Raw genomic sequence first — 22,189 nt, 5'->3', positions numbered from 1 at the left:
AACGCGGCGCACATTCGTACGCCAGTTCTTCTCAGCGACAGTTCAAAGCAAGATCAATATCCGTATTGATTTTGCTTACAGCTAAGTAACGTGAACGTATGCGGCAGTGATCCGTGCCTTTACGTGTCTACCACGTATTTTATATAAGTAACTGCCTAGTAATTTGACAGGTTGCTCTCTACTAGGAATCACCTGTATTAAGTAAGTAGGAAAATCAGCTATATATTTCTTAGTTTTAATATAATGGTTATAGCAGCGTTCAGTTAACCTTGTGATTAGAAGCCTGTAACCGCGTTTCCCGGACAATCTCCCAACAAGTCAGTATCGTATCTCAGTGTCTCTGTGCTAACGTATCGTTGTTAGCGAGCTGCTTGACCGATATTTCCTCCTCAGAGTATTTGCGCACCGTTCTGCTGGATTCGGCTGGATCTCCAATAGTTTTATTGAGCCGCGAGTCTGTGTACATTAGCAACGTCTGAGCGAGCAACTATCAATGACTATGTTCAAACTTACGCGCTCCGCCATGCTGCTCACGCGCCTATCCCGACAAACCGACAATTTGTATCTTTAGACGAATGATAAAATACGAAAGACGAAGCGATATTGTATATGTCATTACTGGCACCGTCACCGCTAAGTTAACCGACGCGAAGTTGCCACCAAGCGTAATCCAACGGCGCGCGCTTGACACTCCGTCTCGGAAGAAGACAAAGTCGTACGGGTCGCTGGCGTTTTGCTCTTATTGACGAAGATAGAAATCGTGACGAGAGCGAGACAAGAGTAAAATAGAGAATAACGCCCAGCAACTGGTCCTTGGCGCGGGCGTGATTTCGTAGTCGGAGTCGTTCAGCTGCTCCATTAATGGGTAACAGTGGAAACACTACCCCATAGACAACTCCGTACCTAGCTCGTAACGCTTCGCGCTTGAAGTGACACCACAATGCTGTGTGTATCTATGTAACTGTTTATGGCGATTTTCGCGTGCTGCCACCCTAACGAAACGCTATACTACAATGCTATTGTCGTCCGCATCAACAGTAATAGTGAGCATACATATCATTCTGTCCATACCCGGTCTGTCATCGAAACACTTGAGCGATCCTTTTACTAATTAACTAAGATACATAATAAGATACATAGAAACAACTATAGTCAGAAAATCAGATTCTTTAGACAGTGTAAAGAACTGAGCGTAAGCCCGACTGATATTTTATACCATAGCACGAAAACGGGATAACTTGATGTTCTGTGGTTAATTACAGCTAAAGGGAAAAATAGGTACAGTCTTGTACAAGAAGAAACAGATAGACTCGTTAGAGGAGCTTGCCGGAGATAGTGTTCCTGGTAGTCAGTCACGCAGTTTTTTTTTCTTTTCGTAAAGTGTACACGTACGTGTATACGTATGTGTACCAGGATAATGCGGAGACGGTGGTTTGTTATTACGGGATATTCGACAGACAGGATAACGACTGAACGTAACCGCTTTGTGTAAAATATACAACTTGTTCAGGATAGACGCGTACTTTACGAAACAGCATATGGGTACACATAGTCACGTACATATGTGCATTCGCGTATATGCATGAAGTGTTTGGGGCTTACTGTCGCAGACACCAGCTGGAAAACCTTTGTCGTTCATTGATTCTTTTGAAACCTCTAACACTCTCTTTTTGGCTGTGTGAAGAATAATATGGACAGAGGAGGGTGGGACGTAACTTAATATGGCGGCAACTGAGAAAAAGGCCTTATGATTATGATTTTTTAAAATCGATGCTAATTTTAAGAAGGCCATAGAAAAAAATCAATGCAACATATGCATAGTTTCACCAAGAAAGTTGGGGCAGTTATTCTGTAAAATATGAAGTAGGTCTAGAGGAGATAATTGCGTGGGTGCATAGCTGCGCCCCTAATTTCCTATATTGCCGTCATGGAACACACATCATGAAAATTTTTCCGTTTGGTAGATACTCACATACACAAAATATTTAACCAGATCATATTGGTTTCCCATTACTTCTTTCGCTTTTCATTGAATATCCTCAATTCTCTCATCTTGACATTTCATTTCGGCTATCTATCCGTTGCCTTCGAAGCTTCCTGTTACACCCCCTGCTGATACATTTTCACCACAAAGATTTTGCCGAACTATTCTTTTTGGCGATATACCGACTTTGGCGATTACGGCTTGCCGACTGCCGTGAACTCGTCATCAGACCCTGCCTCGCGTTGGCGCTTTCGATCTTTTCAGCGTTCATCTACGCTATCTCGTCTTTAATAGTTAGTATGTGTCATGCAACAATAACGACTCGTGCAGAGGCGGCCGCAACAGCAGTTATATCTCTGTCTGAATTTGGTCAGGGGCATGGGGTATCAGGGATGGGGCTATTGGCTTGTGCTGATGTTTCTTGTTGAAATCTCTCACTATTGACTCGTTGTGGTCTCGTCTGCCCCCCTCCCCCCCCCCACGCAGCAGAGGCCAAGTCGATGCGTTCTCCTTGAAACAGATAGTAAAAGTAGCGGTATTGGTGAAGGCGGCTACGTTATCGACTCTCTGTGGTTTGATCTCTGATATCTACACTATCGACTTAGCAGCGGTAAGATTTTGAGGGCAGAGAATCCATTTTGGGTGGCGTTTTTCTCCGTCGGGGTCGTGTTGAGCTCCGAGTGGAATAGAATCCCGGTTTCACCTGGCCTACTGGCCACTGTCACTACGACTAGAATAACATTACAAGCATCAACGGAACTTTCTTTCTTCCTCCTTAGTTGATTCTATCCTACACTGTTAGACCAAGCTCTTATTTGGCCGCCCCGCGTAGCAAACCAAGCTCGATTCGGTTAGGTATACGCAGCATGGCATTCGTGTATTATCGTGTCTTTGTTCATGCACTGGGTTGCTATGTCGAAAGCAACGGGAGGTGGGGGTGGTCTTACCCATAGGCATCCATACAGACATACATACAAAATAGAAACACTTAGGTGTACTGCTGAGACTGGCTGAAAATGTGGCATAATAGGGGAGTAAGTAAGGCCATCCAAGCAGTCGGTATTTGCATTTTGGCTGACCGGCTGGCGAGCTTGCTCGCTTATTTTCTTGGTAAAATCTTGCTGCTATTCTAGGCCGCCGCACCGAGGAGCTTGCCTCGCCAGCTGTAACATATGAAGATACAATGCTGGTGTTTGGGTCGGAGACAGTGTCAGCCGATCTTCAACAACGGAGTGAAATAAGAACAGGGCCAAGATATAGAAAACCTCACAGATGAAGCAGAAGCAGCAGCAGCAGTCGCTGGTGCCGCTCGTGTCAAGAGAGCAACAGTCACGAGATTTTGAGGCAAACGAAGCTGTCGATTTTTACCGTCCACACGCTTGCTGCGACGTCACAGACGACGCTATAGCGAAGAACTCCACCCTACTGCCGCGACGAGCGAATAAGGCTCTCAACGGATGTAGAAAACCTCAAAAAATGGAGAAACAAGCGCGGTAAAGGTGGCAGACAGACAAGCGGACGTTGGTTTAGTCGCGTGATGTTAGCAGCTTAGACTCTTGAGAGTGGTGCGTCTCGACTAGGTTAACAGGGTGATTGTTGGGAAAAATAGGGCTGAAGGAATGCATGTGGGTACATGTTTAAACCTTCAAAAAGGCATACAAATAGACGCAGATGATTAAAGCTTAGGCGCTCAAAATTTACGCAGCCTTAGCTTGTAGATGAATGGTTATCTTTGGCTGTGACGAAAACAGCTTTAATATAAAATGATAGACATGTACGTTGACTAACTGTTCTGTAGACAAACAAACTGAGAAAAATACCCCTCGAAATGGTGCAGGAGTATATGAAGTTCACCATCTCGTTTCAGGTTAACTCAAAATATAGGCACAAATTATACGATATAAGTCAAACCTGGTTATTTTCTGTCGATAGTCTCCAAAAGTAAGCTCTATGCCTATAAAGAATTACGTATTTGGCTGCAGCGCTAAGATCTACAAACGCCGGGATTAGAAAATGTATTAATTATTACTATTATTTTAATTATTAGTACACAGCACCCATATTTCTAACATGGTTTTCACTACGCAGCATCAATAGCACTGCAAGCCAAAAGCAATTAGGCAAAGGGTCACTTCTCTCGTGTCGGTTTTTCTTAGCTATTCAGCCGACAGCTGACATGACTCTCGCCGTTGTTTTCCCATCTTTGTTGGCGGCCATTCGAAGAACGTAGCACGATTACTGCTACTACTACCAATCTATCACGACGACGCCATTGTAGTAACAGATCATCAACATCATCCTCATCATAAATAACCCTTTTTAGCTCATTGAGCTTATCGACCTGGTTGGCTTCGTCTCGTCTTGTCACTCGCCCGCTCGTCTGCTCCACATCGTCTGACATTTTGGCGGAAGCTGTCGGCTTGTTTTCGTTTAATTCGCCACTGCCGCTAAGGTTACCTTCCCATTCAGCTTGTAGTGACGGGCGCCACGATGCTTCTATTGCTGCTGCTGTTGATCCATCGCATTGGCTTGTGTTGTTAAAGGCGCTCGTCTACCCACCTAAGCATCTATTCGTTTGCCATCGTCCGTAGGCGTCTTGTGCTGGCTGCGATGTTTTAGCTGCCGCCGTAGCACCAATTTTTCTGACGCCTCACCAGTACTTTTCCTGTCTGTTTCTGCATTGGACTTTTTCTTGGCTCTTGTAAGTGGGGCTCAGACTTTTGCGTGCTGGCTGGCAGCCTGTCTGGCTGGTTGTTGTTGCCGCCACCACTCGGGCGTTGGTTGTATAAAATCTAAAAAGTGCTTCCTCATAGCAGCAATAACAGCATCAGCAACGTGCCTGGCTTGCTGGCTTCCGGCTGGGGTATCTCGCTTTTTCTACTGCCTCCCTACCTGTGTAGTCGGGTAAACTGGGTACGAGATCACGGGAATGATAGAAAGGAGAGACGGCTCTCTGGGTAGACTCGACAGAATGCCGCATGGGTAAACGAGGCGATGTTAGCAGAAGCAGCAAAAGAAGAGATTCGGGGGTCGTAGAGACACTGAAGAGCGAGAGATCAAGGGGGTGCAGGGGTGAACGAAGAAGGGTGCCGGATCCAGGAACTGCTCAAGGCCATTTGAAACAAGCAACGGCGGGTGAAAATTGGCGCTGGCGGAAGAGCGTGCACATAGGGTTACGAGGCGAAAAACAAGAAGACGGCGACAACGCCAACAACAATAACAACAACAAGGGAATAGAGGCAAGCAGCGACGAATGCTTTGGGTGTATGTAGAGGGGGAGAGGTCTGTGTAGTGATGTAGATGATGCTGTTGCTTGTGCACTGCTTACGTTACATACACATACCCATAATGCGCAGCCCATCCAACCCATCAGGAGGGAGAAAGCAAAGGGGATACACCATACTCTTATTCCCCGATTGCATCGGCAGTGGAGGCGATGGTAACACCGGCGGCCGTGGTGATAGTTGCGGCTTCGGCAGTAACAGTCATCGAGAGGAGCTGCAGCGGCGTAAGATCGTTGTAAAGCGATTCTCCTGTGATACGACGACCTCTAAGAAAGCCATACGCCTTCCGCGTGCTCTGTTTGGTTCCTGATCGGATGGGTACCCATTCATGGGCTAGGTTGGCCGCTTCTAGACAGGCTGGCCAAAGCTGTCCCGGAACAGCTTCTCGGCCTCGCGTTAGTCGGCGGGGAGGGATAAGATAAATATATGTAAAACGTCCATATAGAGGTATCACACTTCACCTTGAGCCCGATTCTGTTGTCAGGGTCGTTCGAGTCGGCTGGCGGAATAGGACCGTTGACGCTGAGGGGGAGGACAAGCACGGCACGGAAGAGTGACACGAGGTGGATGTAATCGATCTAGGTAGGGGTTCCCGGAAGCACCCACTTGTAAGTAGCTAAACAAGCGTACAGAACGAGCACAACAACAGGCTGCACGGAGCGACAACAGCGAGCGTCACATAGTGAAAGTTGATGGCGCACATAGGGCCCAAATATTCAAAACTCGAACGAACCGACGCTGGAAGGACAGATGGAGTGGTATGGCAACAGGTAAATGAAAAAAAGAAATGTCACTTGAGTGATGTATGCAGTAGCCCGACGATCATTAGTAACATAGAGGTAATAGCGACTGGAAATATAGCATTCGGGGTTCGATAGGGGTTAAGAGCAGTATAATGTAATCGAGTTATGCGACAACGCTAATGTGATATTGTACTTGGACTTGGTTTTTTGTTGGATCCTATAAAACCTTAGTGTTTCGTTTGTATCACTATTATCATTACCAACATCAATCTCTCGGTTGATGGACAATAGATTCTGCTTGGGTGTTTTTCTGAACTGAGATTATTTGTCCCGTCTTTTTTTTTAGCATAAATTTATATCTTATGGCGTGTTAAGCTCAAGTCGCAATAGATTGTTGTACATTGGAGATAGTAGTTTTGTCTTGTGTTCTGCCAAGATGTCGGCAGATATAAGACTTATTTAGCGACTACAGCGCCCAGAAGTTCATAAGATGTTGTTAGCTGTCGCCTAAGTGAAGTACGGCGTTATAAATAACAAAGCGGACTGGCGATACGACCGCCCATCTATGTCTACACTATCGCTGAAGCCGTCAGAGTGGTCACTCAAGCGTCACTGTCATTTTGGCCGCTCCGTTGCGTGGTGGGCTTTTTTCTTTTCGCTTTCTTTGGGCGCTCAAAGATACCAGTGCAGTAGTAATGCCAACATTGGATTGAAAGCCACTACAGCTAGTCTAACTGCGGCCACAGCTTGTGACCGGGAACCTGCACTCTCGACACGACGCATCGCCAAAACGTTGCGGTAACTTTTTGCTCAATTTTTATTGAGATACAGCGGTTCTCACCGCGAGCGGGAGCAGACGTCACAAGCTATCTTCGAATTTACGACACTGGCAAAGGTACATTACTTAAACACGGCCTGACGAAGTGAATGTAGGCAACGGCCGCAGCGAAAACTCAAGTTACGAGTGATGACGGCGGTAACATACTGACTCGACGTGTAACGACTCGAACGTCGTCATTTTGTTCTCCTTCTCGCTCTGCTTCAAGCTCGATATATGTTGCCAGTGTCCTGTTCGACGTCATGTTTTGCATTGTCTATCTATGCGTCGGTGTATCGTGTAGAGCATCAGCGCAGTGTGAAATACAAATAAGTAAATAAAGCGGAGCGTCACACAGTTGGACGGACATGGCGTTAACAAGTCGATGGCCAAGTGCTATACGATATAGATGAACTAATTATCGCTCAGTCTTTTGACAGTGTAATAAATGCAATGGAGAGAGATCGCTGTGGCTTGTTAACTGCTTGGAAAGGGTTAAGATCGTTTTTGCGTGACGAAATGACGCACTGAGAACGACCCTATGCCCGCCAAACCTTTACCCGCAAACGTTCGGTTTGCGGCATTCGCGTTTTTTCAGTGGAGCAATTCTGTTCTTTACCGAAACACACAGATTATTTTCCGTTAAATTATGTTCAATAGATACAAATCTGCCTCGTGTAACTAAATAATCGCTACGCGTATTTATTCCTATCGGGAGAAAGCGACTACTGGCACGCACGCAGGCTTCTGCCAGTGAACGGGTCCGAGCCGAATCACCCACCGGTGGCGTTGCTGTCAAAATAGCATTTCCGGTCTTTTTATTTTGTCATTGAATAAAGGGGACCAACCAGTGCTTTGCCAGCGGGAGCGTTAGCGCCGGCATCACTATGGATAGCAGCGTGCTGTTATTCAGTATTGAGCTTTTGATTGCTTCGTGCCGATGACGAAACTTGCGTCGACCTACCGACTACCGAGGCCGTGCTGCCAATGTCCCCAGAAACAACGGCGGCAGCGGCGACAAAACCTTGAACGAGACTGCGGTGTCCTTCAGGGCTCTTTCAAGCGTGAGGCGTGTCGCTTTGACATGCGGAGGCCAGGCAAACGCAGCAGCAGCAACGGAGAGGGACTCATCGCGACGGCTGCGGCCGCTAGCGGCACGAGGGAAGAACTACAAAAAACAGATGATCACTCCGTGCTGTGCATATAATGCATCATACTGTACTACATATGCACAGACACATATATATACATGGAGAGGACTTGCATAGCATCGGCTATGGAAGCCAATAGCCGCTGCGGAGACCGATTCTGGCTGAGAATCGGAAGAAAGCAATGCACGCAGTGGCGGCAGCCGCAGAGGAAACTCTGCAGAGGTGGCAATTCTGAAGCTGTTCGAAGTAAAGGAAGCGTAACGGAATTGAAGTCGGCAAGAGAAACGCTCATTGACGTCCTCAGGTAGACGTTAGAAAAGCAGGTTTCTATATAGGCACTATTTTACATAGAAGCTGACGGCTGTTGTTTAGATCATGGCTAGATGTTACTATAAAGATACACCCGTTCATCCTCATTGAACGATATCACCTCGTCGGCCTACTGACTGGCCAAGTCCTGTTTTGTCACAGGCGACGACCAGTATGAAGTGATCAACAATCGATTCGAACTGTATTATGTTATGCGTAGAGAGCAACTGAGGAGCGTCGATAGAAAAGAAATTGTCGGGTGCAGTAGAAAAGATAATAGCGGCGTCTGCATCAGTGTCCGCATCGCCAAGCTTCAAAAGTAACAGTCACCCTGTTTTCTTGACAATACAAGAGAGAAGTAAGCTATGGTCGATGCTTTATGACTCTTTTTTTTGACAAATGAAGGCCATGCCGTGTCACACTACAAAAAGTATAGATGAAAAAGAGCTGGTGGTCGTCGTTTATTAATTAGTTTCGTTCCGATGAATAGGACAAAATCGCCGTCTTTTACCGCGCCAGCTGTAGGTGCCCATTGTTGCTCCGGAGATTCGATAGTCTTTAATTTCCGGATCCGTCGGGGGCTGTCAAGATACGAGAGAGGCGTATGACTGACAACACTTGTTGTACGCAAACGAGAGCCGCTATGCAATGCGCGGCTGCCGAAGTAGCAGTTGATGTCTGTTCATATTGTAAAGAAGGGAGCGTGCTTATGATATGTCTCGAGTACAGTAACAGCAGTAGTAATAACAGCGAAAGGATCCAGTCGAGCACCGGAAGGGCGTTGTAACATGGCTCGGCTACCACGACGCGCGACGCTCAGGACCAGGCGTGCCGTGACATCCTGACTCGTGCGCCACAAACGCCTGTTACCAATGCAGACGCAGTTAATGTGTTCTTAAGCCAAGTATGCTATCTCAAGGTACACGCAGTCAAACAAGCACGCATACATAGGTTCCCACTCGAACGTCAATAGTCTACCTGGTGCCTCCCTAGCGGAGCCAGTCGATTTAGTCGGTATAGCCGATCATCAAAAGCGTACAAGACTATTCTGAACAGAACGCAGTGCTGCTTCAAGTTTAAGAACCGGCGGTTTCGCTAGGATAGGATAGGAACGAGGAAACAATGCCAAGGTTCGTGAAGCAGCACCCTGAGTTTACTTAGTTGAGAGATCGATTGTTTCGTGCGGTTATTGGGTTGTCGGAAGACCATCCGATGCGTACACTATATATAATAGCGACCAGCTAGGTACGTGGCAGGGGCTGCTGCGAGCGTCAGCATAACAGAGCGAGCCACAAAGCCTTCCATCAATGTTACTTGACAGAGGCGTTCAGTGAGCCGATAAACAAGAATAAATTATGGGGATGCACTCTACCGTCAACACATCGGTTGCAATAAAATGTAAAGCAGATTAACTGTGGATATTGACAAAGGAAGAACTGGACTGACGGGAGCGTCAACAAAAGAAATCGAACACGTACCTGCTCTTTCGACGATAGTTATTTGGCCCTTCGCGTGTAGTAAGTGGGTTTGGCACAATGGTTCCCTGTGTGTTAATTTTCTCGATGTAGACTTTTTCTCTAACGAAGATAATTAGACTCAGTTAAGGACCGATATATAATACTATGACAATACAACGATCACGACATATATACTCAAAGGATGTTTATGCACAATACAAAAGCTACATTCTAACTTTCTCGTGGATCTATTTTTCCGCGATCCCTTATTAGGTTCGGAAGTCGAAAAAAAACTTGCACAACTTAAATGCCTACAATTATCGCAGCTGACAACGTGTAGTTTCCACGAAAAGTGTGCAAGTTTCAAGGAAACGAGTAAATATTAATAGCCAAGCCTGTATTTTTTCAGCATATACATCTACATAATTAGGTTCCACGGAGGAAGTCGTCGTCAGCTTTCGCTAAACTCGTTAATAATAACACGATTGTTATTATTACCATTCATACTATGGTTGTTACTGTGATTGGATGGAAAAAATCGAAGCTAAAAGACTTTTGATTTCGAATTTGGTCTAATAATGAAATGGACAGACTTTATGACTGCTGCACGATCTTCGATGACAATATTCCACTGGATATCATAGACGTAATTAAGATAACATACTTTCTTGGATTGTGGCCAGCATTAACTCGTGACAAAATGACCATGACACATATCATTGGCTTCCCGCCAAACATTAAAGTGCGATCCATAAATCGATCCAAGTAAATCTAGCGATTGGAAGCAGGCAAATAGTTAAAAGAATGCCGCGGATGCGATCTGTTATTTCATATCAAAAATAACGAAAGGCAAATTAAAGGACGCTTAGTAGCTAAAATGGATAACTTACCCATGGCATGGAACAGTCATGGTAATTCTGATGTATCAGTAACTCGCCAGATGTTTTGTTTCAAGTGGCCTATATAATATATGGTACATATGTATATCACGTATACAAACTGAGGGTTCTGGCGCTTGAGCATACCCCATTCGCAACCGCTGTAATGCGCCTCATGTTTGCTTACTTCCCAACATTTCATTTCCAAGTCAGCCGGTGTGTTTCTATATGTCTCGTGATACGCGATCACGAAAACACCTAATATAGTGTAGGGGTGAAACATCGACATTGCAATAACTCGTATACACGTACATTTCACCTGTCATAGAATAGTACCTGAAGGCTGTGTGCGTGACGATAACCAGAGCCGAATTCGAGTTTCGTACGTATCGTGAGGCCAGCGCCCCACCTCATCCTCGCAGGATGGCTTCTGTTTGATAGGATCCCTAGGACCGGTCAAATACTTGGTGATACGATGTACGAGCGTGAGGACTAGCAAACGATGCTAGCTAGAAACATGTTGTTGGCGGAATGCTGTCGCGTAACTGCTACACTATCCTGCATACATGCACCACACAAGTCTGTACGCTAGGACCGGTAGAGGCTTTCCTTTACTCTCTTCTTTTACCTATCTGTATCATTCATTGATCGGCGGGCCTTAGTCGATCCCCTGTTCCCATGCGGATGCATCCCGTGAGTCCTCGTTTAAGGCTTCACTTGGCCTTCAGTTGTTTACTACTATTGCCGTTACTACAACTATAAGATTCCGTCGCTACTGGTGATGGTGGCGATTTCATTGCTCGCTACTCGCAGTAACTGTTGCCTGGCGATGGGGCCTGTTCGCGCAATGACCGTCCTGGATGAACCGTTCGAGACCTGGGCGAGCTATTTCTTTGAGCAACAGCAGCAGCAGCAGCAATCGGACTCCTTCTTTCACAACAGGAAGAAGCCAGATGAGCGAATAACGGTAGTAGCAGTAGACGAAGACATGCACCCAACAACCATAGGGTCGTTAGACATTCGGGCCGCAAACCGAGCCAGTAAGTAAGCAAGCAAGCAAGCCAGCCAGCCAGCCAGCCAGTGGTAGCAGCAAATAAAGAAGTAGTAGTGCTATCGGTGGGGGAGAACGGGGTTTTCAAGATTGGGCGCCGCTGGCGGCGGCGGCGGCAGTGAATACAGAAAGCGAAAAGTGCCATCATGATGATCATCGTCGTCATCACCACCATTGTCATCGTCGTCGTAAGAGGCACCGATGTTCACAGATCACGCACACATGCAGCCGTACAGATTCTGTTGCTGATTCCACAGTTCGATAGGAGCGATAGTCGGCATTCTGCGAACATGGGCCAGCAGTGAGTGGCGCACAAGTGAAGAACTGTGCCTTGCAGCTCATCAGCAGCGGCAGCATCGGCAAGATGAAGTAGAAGAACAAAGACGCTTCGGGTGATCCGGGAACAGCGGCCAGTGGCTGCTACTGTAGCACGATGCAAGTGCAATACCGTCAGGGGTTGAGAGATCGTCAGGGGTCAGATCGAACGGCTATGTATCTAATAGTATGGGCTGTAGCACAAGGACGCCACGGTAGGATAGGATACGACAGATCAACCGAATGTGACAAAGCACGCGGCTAGTGTTTATACGAAGCGTAAGTGAAAGCAACCTCCAGCTAGTGTCGTGCTATGCTAGCGACTGCCAGTCTTTGAATAGACTAAATGAAACGCCATTGAGTCGGAAGACTGGGTGGCCAGTAATGCCAATTGAATGACTGGCATTCGTTTTGAGAGACTACAGACGGCTACTTCGGTTCAGAGTTCCTGCATAGACTCTAGTAGTGAATGGGTTGTGACTGGAGATTTTTGAAGTGCGTTTCGCTAGCTGGATTCCTGTTTCGCTACCGACGACCGTGCTGGCTCCAGGGTCGTATTGGCGCCCCATGTTGGTAATCAGCGGCAACCGTCGCAGGTAGTTTGAATGAAGCAAGGGTTTGTCGAATCTCGAACGTTCGTCTGCTGCCGCTGCTGTTCTGCCTGCCGCCCTGTGTTAGTGCGCGGAGTTCTCACGGAGCCAGTGCACACTATGCTAACCGTGGGTTATGCAAGAAGCGTTCCTGGAATTCTGGAAAGAGCCCGTATGGATTGGATAAGGGCGCAATCGTCTGTGGACACGACCCAGACGGACCCCGATAGCTGAGACCAAGTCGGCAGCAAGCACCGATTCGAGAGTGCTAAAGTCGCGGGGAGAAGGCGGAACAGCCAGTTCGGGCGGCGGCGACCCGATGGTGAACTTGAAAAGCGAACTGGTAAAGACGAAGTGACAGTAGCACAAGTAACAGTCGCCGCCGCCGCCGCCGCTGAAAGTGAAAGCGTGGTGAGGAGTCAGGAGATCAATTGCTGTCTTGATCGGTCGGCGGCCGCTCAGCCGCTGGGCTGCGCTGCAGTCACGGCAGAGCGTGCGAGTGAGGAAGTCCCTCATAGATCAGGATTTCAGTAGAAGGAAGAAGTCTGACGCAGCAGTCGTCGGGCTGCCAGAAGAGCAGCTTAACACAGGAGATTTTAACAGAGGCTAATTGCTAGTCACTTCCAGTATCCGCCTGATGGTTGGCGATCTACTCTCCCATATGGTCTTTGTTCCTTAGAAAATCGCTGTCGCTCGATTTGAGCGGTGGCAGATCTGAAGATTGGGATAGCAATCCGAGGTCTGCCTGTAAACCTCCAATCCACGCGTTCAAGGCAGCGTTTAAAGCTAGTGCTATAACTGCTGCTATTTCAACCTAAATGATGAGTGCCCTCATCCGTGTGTCGTAGTTCTTCTTTCTCATTTATGCCCATCTCTGAAGAAAACTACAGTGCTGAACAATGGAAATAACGGGCCAACAATTATAAGTTTAATGGCTTCCGCTTTGATTACTAACAAATCGTTTGCACAGATCAGGGGTATGCACATATATATACCCCATGTAATATTTCACATACGGTATGAACGTGTTCAGGAAGCGTTAACGCTGCATTTGTTCCGGGTGTCGTTGTATAAAGCTGTCACTGACAGAAAATGAGGCCGAAAGCATACGGAGATAGCGAAGCGATTGGGCACTCGAGGTGTAGTTATCTAATGATGTAATTGACGATTCTTTTAGGCTTTCGATGTTCTTTACAATTTTGTAAATGGTTTAAGGACAAACGGATGACTCTTTATTATACATCTGTGAATTCTGCTACTTGAATTTGTCCTAGACGAACCCAATTAGCAGAGGTCCTGAACAACAATTTCAAGTTCACATTATTTGCATAAGAAAAAAATGTATACACCTTGTAAAAGTTTCTTCCTCAGTCATTTCTTTTGAAACAAATATATTACATTATCATACTCAATATATGTTTGTTTGAAAGCTGCCTTGACACTTTCTAATATTATAGCTCTTAGTTCTATTCTTCTTCAGAGAAAAATTACCCTATAGCGTTGAAGGCCAACGATAAGAAGCGGGAGTTCATTATCAAAATAGCGTATTTCTGTAACCAGAGAGGCTTTTTACAACTCTCAGAGCTTCTTTAATACGATATTATCCTTAGTTTCAATATAGAGAGTGATTGGAATCTAAATGTAGCTGATAACATCGCGTAGTATATATCGCACCGAGGCCTAGCCGGGCTGAGTTTAACAGGAACACATCCTGTATAAAGGCGGACGCAACTATGGTGAACTGAACTCCATATCCCAGTCTTCCTTCGTCTTTCTTTTCCTCCCCCGCTCTTTTTGGATGCCACCACTCACGGTCTTTTCCTCAGGAGAACGTCCCTTCATAAAAACAGCCACTCCCTTAGGCAGTGCGCGATGTGCCACTGCAATAACAAGCAACAGACCGAGTAGAGTTCGGCTGTTCAAATCCGGTGTATAACGAGCGACTCGCTATGAATGCAGTGCATCAGGTGACCATAGTACTGCTACGAGACAGCGCCACACGTACTGCCACGCCTTCGACGGTGGGTGTCTAAAACGACCACTCCACACTTAAAGTTCACCGGGGAAAAATAAAGTCGGTCTCTGCTCAGAGCCTTTTTCATCTACTGAATCTTTTTGTGATCGAGGCCTTTCGATCATGGTGTTTCATGACCTTAGGCTGAATTGTCAACTGGGTGAGACCAGCATCCGTAATTCTTACTACCAACGTGCAATATCATACTTAGCATTAGAGAAGACTTTGGTGCATTTATGTGCTATGTATAATAATGAAATTTAAAGCTGACATACACTGAAAATTCGCAGAAGCAGAGCATTCTCATAAAATAGCCAACGAATGGTGGCACTTTTTAAATTTAATGTGCAGTTTCTATTGAACAATATCGTCATTCGGTAGTATTGTCATTTGGAATCGATTTAGGTTAAAATATTTATGTGTGTATATTGTTCCTCATTTTTGGCGCGGTATCTACATTTGTATAAGTGTTAAGGTTTTCAATAACTTTTTTTCTTTCGCTTGCGTTGTTTAATTTTCTCAGCTTGTTCGCATCCTGACAGATTTACGTTTGACTCTTACCCCCTAAACTTTGCTGTATATACCTGCATGTTGCTTATAGTCTTGTGTACAGTACGCGCACAACATAAGTCTGCTGCCACGTTATCTCAGTATTTTGCAGAAGTTGAACGCCACCTTGCAGCTACATATACAGTGAACGTTCTTGTGGACCTTAGCATGGCTTAAGAAAGGCCAGATGGGTGCAGATGGGTCAGACTTCGAATATTCTTTTTTCATCCTGCACCGGCAAAGGTGCATCGAAGATCGTACTGCTCTGCCCCCGTATTGCCTCCCTCCCTCCCCGCAAACGTTCAATCGCTGAAGCCTAGGTTCAAGACTCTTTAGAAGGCGAACAGTGTTGGCCGGTCATTTCATGAACACGCATCACACCAGCAGGCAGGCAGGCAGGCAAACCCGTCAGTTCCCCCACTGCCCATATGGGGATAGAGGAAGAGGCTGAGAGAGTGAACCCGGAACCAGTCCGCACCCCCGGCCTGCACTCAAAGCTTGGCTCTATAGCTGTGAGCGACCCGTACATGTCCGTCGCCACATGCTCTCGTATCTGTAAGCTTCCCTTTAACATGCGTTCGTCCATAGCACGCAGTAGTGACGGCGGAAGCAGCAGCAACGGCAAAATGCATTGCTAGACTTTCTATCCATTGCCCCTTCTCGTTTCTGCCTGCACGCTCTTCTTTCGTCTTTTTGACGGTGGTTGCTGCCATCACTTTCATACCTGGCTGACCCTACAGGGCAACGGGAAGTCCCATAAAGCCCCTACGCCTAGCTATGTATGTGTGCATGGGGGAAGCATGCATGCCTGCCGGCACTCCTGCCCCTCGGAATGAACCTAACCGAAGCGTTAATGGAGGAAGAGAACGCCCCCCGGGGAACCGGTGGGCAGCGGGCGGAAACAAGGCGATCGTGGCGCAGGGCTTACCTTAATACAGAACGAAAAGAAACCAGGAAGGAAAGACGGTGGAAGGAGGCTACGACGAGGAAGGGCGCAAGACGCCACCGACGATCAAGACGAAAAAGTAGAAGAATAACCAGCGTCACACTGAGAGAGAGGTGAAGGGAAAGCATATTAAAAAAAAAAAAAAAAAGAAAAGAAAAAAACGAGTCTGTGAGAAAAGGAAATGCTTTCCGCCGACCATCTTGGACAGGCGATCCCAAAATGAGCCGGATGGCTCGCCAATGGCTACGGCTTCGAAAGAGGACAAGCGCCATCTGGCAGTAGTTAAGGCACGAAACACTTCAGCCGTTATATATATATGTACATTTCGGGTTATCAAAGCTGTTCGCGAGACATCCCCATGTGGTTTAATTTGTATAAGAAGTCGCTGGTAATTGGAAGAAACGCTACGCCAGCACCAAACTGGAAAACTGAAAAAGTGATGAAGATGACAGCAGACTTCTTCAATTTTTTCACTTCGCGATTTCGGGTTGGACTCCCACTGCTTCTAAATGTAGTTTGTTTTATTAGCCTATCGAGGTTGCTATCGACAATTCAGGTTTTTGTTTTGCTGTTCCGAACCGAAAGCGCGTATCAAGCGGTTTCGGGGGCTCGCTTATTTGTCCGTGAACGCGCCCTTCCCGTTTGGCTGTACTCCTCTATTTCGCCTGCCAGGCCGCCCCGCCTGGCTTTTCCTTGTTCCCCGAGAGCCCCTTTATTCGCCGGTACCGTGATACATCACAATGTGCCTTGAGCACTTGCTTGCGTCTTGCATTTTCTAGCTGCCCCACTGCTTTACTCCCTTTACCCTTCGCCTTAATGGCAAAGGGGAAAAACGCCACACAAGATTATGAAAAATTGCGCCTCAGGGTGGTTTGCCTCCGAACCGAGCCAAACCAAACCTTCAATTCCTGTTTGCGTGTATTTGAGAGTGGATGAGGCGAATGATAGGGGCCAAGAAATTTCGGAAAGAGCCGACTCACTCATTCGCGCTTTCATTGCACTTCATGCTGTACGCAAAAAGCGAAAACGAACTGCAGTCGAGTCGCAGTGGGTCGCGCTGGTTTCGGCTGCATCGTGGCAGACGACCACGAAAGCCTCGATGAGCTAGACTGCGGGTACCGAATAGTGGCTGTACTCACAGTGGCTTTATAGTATTCAGCTCGACGACACGAAGGAATCGAGGACCTGTTATCAGCTGCTTAAGATTGGTTCGTGGGGTGCAATGGTGGTAGGGGGTGGGGGTCCTTCGCCGATGCGGACAAAACCCAGGGACGAGCTCGGCTCGTCGTTGCCAACAGTAGTGGCAAGCGGCAGCACTATGGAAGAGTAGTAGTACCATAAGTAGAGGCAAGGTGAAGTAAGCCAAAGCATGGCAAAGGACCAAAGCTAGCAAACGACTGTGATGGGCCGTGATGGCAAGCCTCAAAAGTTAGTTACGAGTTGGGAGGACGATAAGTTAGCATTCTGTCACCAAAAAAAAAACCTTTCTTTCGCTTTTTCTCTCTCCGTTTCTTTTTCACTCATCTTTGCGAGCTGAACGCGCTCAAACACGTCATGTAATAGGGCGACTTACGTGGAAGCAAAGCAAAATAATGGGTTAGAAAGTTTAGATGAGGTTGGTGCAGTCCATCGGTGGCGCAGTAGATCTTTTTACCCTACTAAAGTCCCGTACATTGCACCGAGCCGCTGTGGTAAATATAGAACGAGAATTTGCGTCCCGTCACGTGGAGGTTATGGGGGCTGGGGCTAGAAGCGCAAGGGAGAGCAGCGTTGAGAGTGGAAAAGGTATCTTATCTATGATTTCTACTGGGCAATGCCCCCATTTATTTCCTTGTCTAAGAGAGAAAGAGAAAGACATATAGCGAGACTCTCTTATGTTTATGACATTAGCCCTTTACTCACATAGAAAGAGTTGGTTGGTTTGATTCACTTCATTGTAGGGCCTGATAGAGTCATCGCTGTCATTTGAATAGAGTAACATCTATGACACTACGAAAAGGAGCATATAATGCGATGTATCTGTCCTACAAACTTTCCACTCTGGTAGTAGTGCTTTAAATAATTCTGTTCTTGGAAAAATTATTTTTTACTCCAAGTTTTAGCAAGCACGTAAATGACGAAAACGCAAATTTAGTGATTAATGTGTGCTAAAAGCTTGAAACCTTGATGCTGGTAAAAAGGCGATATAGACCATATTGCATTCAGAAATTCAGGATAAGAAGATTCTAGTGTTAGCGTCGACGTTCCAACTGTTTAAAACTGCGAAATTTGAAAAGCTGATGTTCTAACTGTTTCCCTTTGGCGTCGCCGGACACAACACGCCTTAGCCATTTCTTAAGTCCTACATCTTCACGCGGAGACGCCTCGAGGGACATAAGGATATGCCTAGCGACAACGAAACATGGCTTCATCGTTACTATAAGCCTTCGATATCGTTCATCTTTTGTTCTGTGTCACTATCTTTATCTCACCTACTAGATATTATGTACTGGATTCAAACAGCTTCTTAACGGAAACGCCTTTTTCTCTATTTGTGGTTATTCGAAATCTCTCGACTCGCTTTAGCTCGTGTTCTTGGCATCTGTTTTGGGCGTTCGACCTGGGCCTTCACAGGGGGCTGGGTCATCCGCTCGACGTTGGCGAAAACAATGCTCTAGTGCACAAACGCGACGATACTTGGCTGATCGAAATGACATTAAGGAACAAAAAAAAACTATCACGCATCCAATTGTAGCATTGCGACGAATAGCTAGAGAGTGATATAGGCATATCATCGACATCGGGGGGATTGGATTAGAAGACAAAGCAAAAAGGAAGCTCACACCACGACAACCACGCAACGTGCTGAAGGAAAAACAAAGATTTCAATCGACACGCATTGACATAATGATAGCACAAGAGATTCTCGTAGTTGTTTAGCAATAGGCTCCAGGCAGTACGCGCGAAAAATTGAAGCAAACGGAGCGGCATTGCGCAAGTACTCAGTGCAGCCTCGCTGACTGTCCCATTCGACGAACTCGCACGGTTGGATATCTGGTCAATACTTTTGCTGGAACTAAGCAGGAACTAAGCAGGAACGCAGGCAAAACCCAGAGCCCAACCCTTCAGGATGTAGGGGACGCGCCTTGCCAGAACGACTCGTCCCGATAGATTCGTGTGTGTATAGAGATGTATGAGGGCCAGTGAGAGCTGCAGGCATGTATGATTCGATGAGCCGCGACTAGATTGAGAAGGCAGAGTACTAGGGACTGGTAAATCAGGGTCGAACGGGATGTCAACTTCCGATTCGCGCAGAGCGAGTTCAGTGTTTTTGAGTCACGGTCGCTCCAACCCGAGTGTCGCGTCAACCTGTCTATTCGACCAAGGCGTTGCTAGTTTCTGGTGTAAAGATTGTTCTGGGCGCATGTGCATCTGTATAAAAAAAAAAACACTGGTATCTATAACAGCATAACAAAAGCATATTTAGAATTCATTTCGACTAAAATAACCAGAAGTGAGCCAGGAACGAAGTAATTCTCATTCAGTGCGTTCTATCTCTATCTATGCGTTCTATCTATCAGGTAACATAACGATAACTGCTTATTTCATTGAAACAATACAACGCCGCAATAATGCAAGAAATTCGCTAAATAACAAGGAGTATGCTCCTGCAACAAATGGTGTTTGTATAAAATTGCTATTTGTGGCAGACAATGCAAACAATAGTAGAAAAATATGACAAACGAACAGAAAAACGTAAAGAAACAAAAAAAACAAACGTCAAAATGACAAAATATAATGAAAAAATAGAATTATAAATGAAATAACTGCGGCAGCGACACTCTGTTGGAGATTTTTGGATTTTCTCTTGGAGCGATGATTAAGCTTTATATGACTCCTCGTGTTATATAAGTCATAAGCTGATGTAAACGCACATACTAACATTTACACCATAATCGCCTTTGTCTCATTGACGCACTTAGTCCATTTGTCTGCTGCGAGCAATCGCTGCCACTGCTTCCGTCGCCACCATCGTTATCATTCGAGTCGCTATAAAGACGCGGAGCTCCGCAGGGCACAGGGCTTCAGTTTTGCCTCTATGAATATTTCGTCATGCTTTATGCTAACAAACGCACAAACTTTAGCCACTCTTTGGTCTGCACGATCGAAGTGGGGTGCGCCCGCTTGGAACTAACAGACTGAATACGACACTGGGAATAGTTGTAGAGGCAGTTGATATTCAGCTGATTCCGACTCGAGCGGGGTCTGCAACGGAGCTACAGAAAGTTCTCAGCATCGCAACAACGCTACAAACATCCCCGTTTTTCCACCATCCCCAAGATCATACAGGGTTTTGCCTCTTCTGCCTGCTGCCTAGTCGATCTCAAACTGCCCGTTTTTACTAAAGCCATTCCACCTTTTTTCTTGTTCTTCACAACGAAAACGTGCTGCTGAAGCGCGAGAAAAAAGGGGGCTTTAAAACGAGCAAACAGTTTTTGCAGTTATCCTTTATCTTCGCCCTCTTTCTTGACGTCGCTCGAGCTGTCCCATTTTCCTAAACTTCGCTGTCTCGCAGAGAAAAAGACTAAAGTCAACAGAGTTTTCAGCGGGGGTGCTGAGGGCCCACGCATGGAACTCTTCCGATTCGTGTGGCGTCCGGTACGCGCCCTCGGTCTCGCCGAGGGTGGCATGCAAAGATGTATCCGAGTCCTTAGGACACAGAGGATCCATGTCTGCAGATCTGTTGAAAGACACCGAGAAATGGGACTATGAGAGAAAGGAGTATTCCTTCCTCCATCACCTTTCGGCTGTATCCGTGGCGGCGATCGACTTCGCGTAAAGTTAGAACGCAAAGCCGCACCAGTTGCTGCCTCCACTCTCGTTTCAGCTTATGCTTAAAATAGAGGCGATCATATCAGTATTATCAGTAGTGAACAAAATAAGATCAAATAGTGTAATATGCAGAATGTTTTTCGCGCCTATTGAACCTACTGTTTCGAGATGTCAGGTTTCCATTTAAAAGCATATAGCGGAAGACGTGTCGGATACAGGCAAGCTCGGTGTCCTAATCGAGTGCAGTACGTTTTAGGTGCTCAGTCGCAACCGTTTCTACCTATTATTACAAAGAGGTATGCATGGCTTAGCGCAGAAGGCACCGACTATTTTATCGGGAAAGGGCTCCACAAGCGGTCGACAAACTTTGCGAAGTTAAATAATTGACAAGGCGTATCAAAGTGGGGTATTACTGTGGGATCTAAGTTCATACATGTTTATGAGAAGCTATTTTTGCAATATGAATACATTTAGAAGGAGAAACACTCATAGAGCGTTGTTTTACACAATACTAACATGCTGGTTTTTACCGAAAACCTAGTTTGTTATCTTGTGTTGTTTTTCGTTAGACTCCGTTTGCTGTTTTGAAGACTAGAATACTAGCGCAACCTTTTATCTGTATTAGATTTTCCATTAATAGTTATTATAGCTAAATTACCGTCGGTGGTACCTTTATCTAAGCAACGCGAACGTTTGTATATCTTTCCAAAAATATTATAGAACAGATAATTTTTTTCCCTGTCCCAGATGCAAAGTTGTTGTCGGACAAGCTCGAATTCCGCTGTGACCTTTAGCAGATACGTCGCCTCGTCGAAAGTATCGCCCCTCCTCTCTTATTTGCCTTCAGGTTTACAGCTCAGAACCTATTTTGCTACTACCGTTTGCTCTGTCACTCGTAGTGAGGTCAACAGCAGGATGAAGTCGACGTACAGCAAACAATGACACGGAGAAATATCCTCATCCAAATCGAAAATAAGAAAACTCATAGCTCAGTGAAAGAAAGTCAGCTAACTTGAGAACACTAAGAGAAAACGGGTCGTCATGACTTGTTTTTGACAACTACGGCAGGAATGCTCATTTCCATGCGCGGCCATAGCGGTGCTGGTGGTAGCAGAAATGCAAGAAAAGGCCTAAAGATAACTAATCATAGCTTCTGTCCTCCATCGCCATGCTTTCGCATTCCCTCCGAATAGGACACCGACAAACGACGACTAGCAAAAGACGAATAAGACACAGATGTCAAGAAGTCTGTTCTTGATGGCTTTTTCCTATAACCTCCAGTATCACCC

The 22,189-nt window shown here is 46.1% G+C and overlaps 1 long non-coding RNA gene across 1 annotated transcript in view; it reads left to right on the top strand.

Annotated features, from left to right (window-relative positions):
• The first annotated feature begins 3,891 nt into the window (after positions 1-3,891).
• LOC147752955 (uncharacterized) overlaps positions 3,892-22,189 on the top strand; it is an 85,675-nt gene continuing 67,377 nt past the window's right edge. The window contains exon 1 of the long non-coding RNA XR_015312682.1: positions 3,892-6,038. This is a non-coding gene — a long non-coding RNA (uncharacterized LOC147752955). The remainder of the gene's footprint in view (positions 6,039-22,189) is intronic.

This window comes from Varroa jacobsoni, unplaced genomic scaffold (genome assembly GCF_002532875.2).
Source record: "Varroa jacobsoni isolate VJ856 unplaced genomic scaffold, vjacob_1.0 scaffold_857, whole genome shotgun sequence".
In the NCBI taxonomy this organism is placed as follows: domain Eukaryota; kingdom Metazoa; phylum Arthropoda; class Arachnida; order Mesostigmata; family Varroidae; genus Varroa; species Varroa jacobsoni.
The sequence above is the reverse complement of the archived record's forward strand: the minus strand, read 5'-3'. Positions and strand labels throughout refer to the sequence as shown.